Here is a 6,000-nt window from a genome sequence, read left to right on the forward strand (position 1 = left end):
TGCTGTTTCTTCTTTCCAGAACATTCTTCCCTGCTCATCTCCTCTCGTGCCTTGTGCCTCATTTTTTGGTTAACTGCTACCTCTCCATCATGATCCAGCTTATATATCCTGTCTGGGCAGCCAGGCTGACACTCTCCAGACAGGGTCAGCTGCTTCTCCTAAGTGAACTCATCTCCTAGCACTTAACAGCCTGTTTACGTGACTGTCTCCCTCTCTCAGGGCGGGGATTTTACTCTCCACATTATGTGTCCTTAGCCTGGCATATTGTAGGAACTCCATCAGTGTTACTAGAATCACTGACCTCTCTGTTGGGTTCTCTGCTGAGTGCTGGGTGTTTCTGACCTTAAAAAATGCTCGCTGCTGGAAAGATTATCCTGAAACACCGCTGACCGGGTCATTTCTCTGCTTAAAAGCATGCATTACTGGCAGCATGGAGACCAGTGTGGAGTATGAAATGCCCCCAACCTGGCAGGCCAGATGAACCTGCTCCTCTTCCGTTTACCCAGAGTACTTTATACAGGCAAGCCTTCCCCATAGCTCTTATCCCATCAGCCTCAATTTTCTGTTTTCTGTTCTTTCTCTGATCAGACGCTAAATTATCTGTGAGTTCTGCTTGCTTAGCACGGGGCCTAGAACCAAGAAGGTTGTGAACACATTTGCATGATTAAATTTCCAAAGAGCCAAAGGGAGAGGAAGGGGGGAAAAAAATAGATGTCTTTTATGGACTGCCTGTCCTCCGTAACTCCTATGTTGAAACCCTAGCTCCAAGTGATCGTATTAGGAGGTGGAGGTTTGGGGAGGTGATTTAGATTCCATGAGATCAGGAATCTTGTGATGTAACGTACAGCATAGTGACTGCAGTTATCAGTACTCTGCATCAGATACTTAATGTTGCTAAGAGAATAGATCTTAAATGTTCTCACCACACACCCCCACACCCCCACACCCCCACACCCCCACACCCACACTCATAAGGTAGCTAGGTGAGGTGATGGATGTGTTAACTAACCTTTTTGTGGTCATTGTTTTGCAATGTATACATATATCACATCATCATGTTGTATACCCTAAATTTACACAATGTTATATGTCAATTATATCTCAGTGAAGCTGAAAAAAGTTTACAAAGTGAAAAGAAAAGAGTTTATCTTGAGGTTATTTTTATAATATGTGAAAAATTAATTTTAAAAAATGGAAGGGATCGTATGAGGGATATAGTGAGTAAGAAAAGTGAAAAGTAAGTAAAAATCAAAGAATCCGAGCACCTAATTTTAAATTTTGAATCTGACATTCTGTGAGCTTGGGCAAACCACACCTCTTTTCTGAGACTCAGTCTCCAGAGGTTAAGTGGGATTGAGGATTATTAATTAATTAATTAATTAATTAATAATTACATAAAGATCTCTTGAATGTTTACAACATGCAAGGCACTGTGTTAATTATTGGAGGAGGAGGGGATATATTAATGAATCTAGACGATTTTCTTCCAGATATTAGATTCTGGGATTCTATGAATTCTCTAGGTTAACACTGCAGTGGAATTATGTAGCTTCTAGGAACCATAATCAGTAGCTAATTTTATAGCAGATACACTCATTATTTGCCAACTAAGAACGTTTCCAACTTCTGGATTAAAGTTAGGTTCTAATGTGGAAATATACATGAAGTTGCTAAGAAATTATACCCTTAGTGGCCCTTTGAGTTCTGCTTATGCGTAGGATTGAGGGAATAGAGAGGCTCTTTGATACAGGTGCAGAAAGCTTGCTGCAAAAGTATCTGACGGCCCTTCATTCTGAAGGTTTTGGTGAGCCATTGAGAGTCTCTGATTAGGAACGTGACTAGAAGCTCTGCTTAAATAGCATTTCATTTGCTAACTTATGCAAGTGTTTTCAAGCATGGAGGGCAAGAGCCTGGCAAATATGCGAATAGCCTCATGCTCAGAATGAGTACAGAAGGAACATAGTGTTTATTAGCTGCAATAAAACTGTAAGGAGACCCACCTTTGTGTGTCCTTTGCTGAAGTTGGTGTATTCAGAGAAGCCAGCTCTGCTGAGAGGCCCCTGGCTCCGTGCTCTTGCACTAGTGGAAGCTGGGTCTTACCATTCTTTACTGGGCTTGAGATTCCAAAGAAAGGGACCACACCGCTAACATTATGCTTTCAGCATAAATGAAAATCACTTTCCACTTCAGTTTCAGACTAAGCTGTTCTGAATTGAGCCCCTACCATGTGCGTGGGCCAGGCCTGAGCACAATGTGTCATCCTTCCTTTCTCCTGACCTTCCTCTTCCCATGTGTCAATAGAGGGTTTGGACTCCAGATCTGACATTCCCTATTTTCCTGTGAGAAATGGGACTCAGGGTCCCTTAAAGTCAGCTGGCAGGCCCTGAACACTGGGGGAAAAAATCCTAAATGAGGCAGCAAAATCACCTTGGCTTAGCTTAGACTCTCTGAGAAATTTTGGAAAAATCCCCTCCTTTTTCTCAGCCTGTTTCTATATGATAAAGTAGGGAGTTTGGAAGATAATCTATTTTTTAAAAGTTTTTAAAAAATGTTTATTTATTTTTGAGAGTCCGAGAGACAGAGGACGAGCAGGGGAGGGGCAGAGACAGAGGGAGGCACAGAATCCGAAGCAGGCTCCAGGCTCCGAGCGGTCAGCACAGAGCCTGACGTGGGGCTCAAACTCACAAGCTGTGAGATCATGACCTGAGCTGTGAAGTCAGACACTCATCTGACTGAGCCACCCAGGAGCCCGTGGAAGACAATTTCTTGAAGCATCATCCCCCAATCTAATATTCCATGGTTTGGGGTCTGGAATATCGGTGACGCTGCTGGAAAAGTTCCCAACTAGTCCGAGAGACGTAGTGAACCTGCCAGTTGCATAAAAGAAGCAACGGCCATTGCAACCCATCTTCACACCAGCAGAGAGTCTTTGTTCTGTGTGGGAATTATGTTTACATGTTGAAAAGTAAGTCGAGAAAGCAGAGACCAGAATACGCAAGAGTGTAGAAGGGACTGGAGATGCTAAATCCAACAACACTCTGCGGCTGAAAATAGGACCAATTCCTAAGACAAAAAAAACAGCAGAAAATCTTGACAATCAGATAATCTGTCGCTATGACAATTGAGTTTCAAGTCTCCTAATTGAGCGCAGCCCTCCCTGGGAGTGGGTGACACACAGTGGCAGCATGAACAGCAATCACCCTGCTTTCTATACTCCAGGAAGTATTTTGAGCCCTTCAGCAAACCATCCATCTGCTCTGCCTTCCTCCTTCCTGAAAAGAGCATCTGCAAGAAAGCCCAGGGCTGAAGGCCAGGAGAGGTGTGCATCTGAAGCGTCCACGTTCCTTTGCACTTAGATGAGGGTCAGCGATTTCTAAAAAGAGCTTTTTGTTCTTCCTGGGAGTAGCCATGGAAGAAAGGGCAAACGCTTCTCGAAGCTTGCAGAGGTTTACATGGAAATGTTCCGCTGAAGTGAGCTGCCTGTCCTCCTTCCCCTCATTGCTGTGGGTGGGAAGGAGGCCTGCCATTCTCCCAGAGCCCTCTGACGCATTTATGCAGAAACAGGACATTTGGAATTTCCACAGGTGCGTGGATTGTCACCGGAAGAACGAAGGCACTTACTAAGTGGGTTATGAGTCTTCCCTACCTTTCCCTTGGCCATTTACTCTATCCATTCATGAATGTTTTATTAGATGCTTACTATGTGACAAATTCTACCCTGCCTCGGTTCACACTCCATCCCTTTTGCAAAGTGCCGGGAGAGCAAATATTTTGTCAGTTTTGTCCACAGCTGAATATCAAGTGTCTATAAAAATGCCCGGCACATAGTAGAATTTCATACATGTTTAAAAGGACTGGGACAAAGGGCTGAAGGTGTTAAGATAAGGAGAGGATTGTTCCCTCTCTTGGGGGCTTGCAGTCTAGTGAGGGAGTCGGAATGTAGGCAGGCGCTTGTTGCTATGTGGTAAGTTGGAGAACGGAGCTATGTGTGAGGGAGAGGTGAGGATTCTGGTCTTTCCTGGGAGTTCTAGACTTTCCCCAAGTGGTATATTCAAGTCTGGACTCCATTCATCAGGAGCAGCCCTGACAACCCAGAGTAGGTCCCTAGGTAGCACCTTGTCTCTGGAGGGTCATGGTGGGTACTGGATTGTTAAAGACAGAAGGGAAGACTCAGGTGGCAGTGAGGACCTGCTTGCACCTGCCCCGTTGTCTGGCAGAGAAGGGTTTACAATTCTGTCCTGTGGCTCCGGTACATAGAACTGGAAAGCATTGGGAAAGTACATGCCCTTTCAATGTAAGAAATTCCTAGCAATCAGACGTCTGAGGCGTCAGGTTACTTTTTACTGGAGTTTCAAGCAGCAGCTGGAGAGGTCGTAGCGGAGATTTGTGCTCTCGGGAAGATGGAGTCTAATCAGAGATTTCAGATTCTGTTCCCTGTGTACTAGTTCTGTGGGGGTGCTGCCTGCTGGCTACTGCAGGGCAAGCCAGAGGCTGGAGGGCCAGGCCATGCTCTGGAATGTATTAGGGTTGAATAAGATTTCGTGTGAGCCAAAAATTCTCCTGAGTTTTTTTCCCTTTTTATTTATTGAGCCAGATATCTGTATGTTTCCTTCTAAGTCCTCTGACCTGTGATAAGACTAATATTAAATAAGACCATGCTAGCATTTTGCGTTGGTTTATAGAATGTTAGGGCTGGGAGAGACCTTTGACATAACCTCTAAAAGTGATTCTTAACCTTTTGGTCATCTTTGACCTATTAAAAAATTTCCCAGGGCGCCTGGGTGGCTCAGTTGGTTAAGCGTCTGACTCTTGGTTTTGGCTCAGGTCATGACCTCATAGTTTTGTGGGTTCGAGTCCCACATTGAACTCGGTGCTGGCAGTGCAGAGCCTGCTTGGGATTCTCTCTTTCTCTTTTTCTCTCTCTCTGCCCCTCACCCACTCATGCTATCTCTGTTTCTCTCAAAACAAATAAATAAACTTGAAGAAATTCCACAGGCACTGTTTCCCAGAAAAATGCATGTCTATCTTTATAACACATGTGGTCTGTAAAGAGGTTCAGAGGGTTTGCATTTCTCATGAAGCCCATTGAAGAATCCTTCAAAAGCCTATGAACTCAGTTTAAGGTTCCTTGGCTTAGTCCCACCTCAAACCTTGCAGATGGTGATATAGAGGCCAAGAGGCAGCAGGGGATAGGGAGGAAAGTCCACAGAGCCTGGAGCCAGAAGGTCTTTATCCAAGTCCATAGTGCTCTAGGGTGCTTTGAAATACTGAAGAAAAGCAGTAGTTTTACACCATTGTCTTGCACAGTGTACAGGAATGCCTTTTCAAGTCTTCCTGAAATAGAGATAGGAAACGGCAAACGATAGAACAGGAAACAGAAGTAGAGATGTAAAAACTAGACAGACGAGAAATTGGATGAGGGTGGAAGGTAGTAGTGACTTGTATGGAACAGAAATCCAGCTGTCAGTGTTCAACTTCTATCAGAACCACCAGTTCAGGGCCAGGCCAGGGCAACATGTCAGAGCCCTGCCCTGAGGGCACCCAACCAGTGCACCCAATCCTTCCAGGACTTCTAGACTTCTGTGGAAGGGTGGGTAGGGTCTGTACCCCTGGTGAGGAAATGACACTGTGTGTCCTTAATAGGGGTGAGTGGTGTAAGGGCACTTGTGATCCTGATAGGTTGGGTATCCTGATATCAGCAATTGGCAGTGGAAGGTGAGACATGGAGGGGTTTGTATCACTAAGAAAGGCTGTTCTGGATGGAAGTTACAATCTGCTTCCTTGGTTATGCCAAATGGAGAGGGCTTTGTTGAACTATGGTTTCCTGATCTATGCATTACTCCCGTGGCCACGCCACATGAGTGGAGGATTGCCTGGAAAGAGGGTTCAGAGTTAATAGGGCAGCACATTTAAATGCTATGGACCTTAATTTCTTTGGTTAGGTAATACAGATAATCATAATCACACTGCTTGCAATTGTATTGAAATGTTAAAGAAGGT

This window comes from Panthera pardus, unplaced genomic scaffold (assembly GCF_024362965.1).
Source record: "Panthera pardus isolate Hobbes unplaced genomic scaffold, ASM2436296v1 HiC_scaffold_26, whole genome shotgun sequence".
NCBI classification, from domain to species: Eukaryota; Metazoa; Chordata; class Mammalia; order Carnivora; family Felidae; genus Panthera; species Panthera pardus.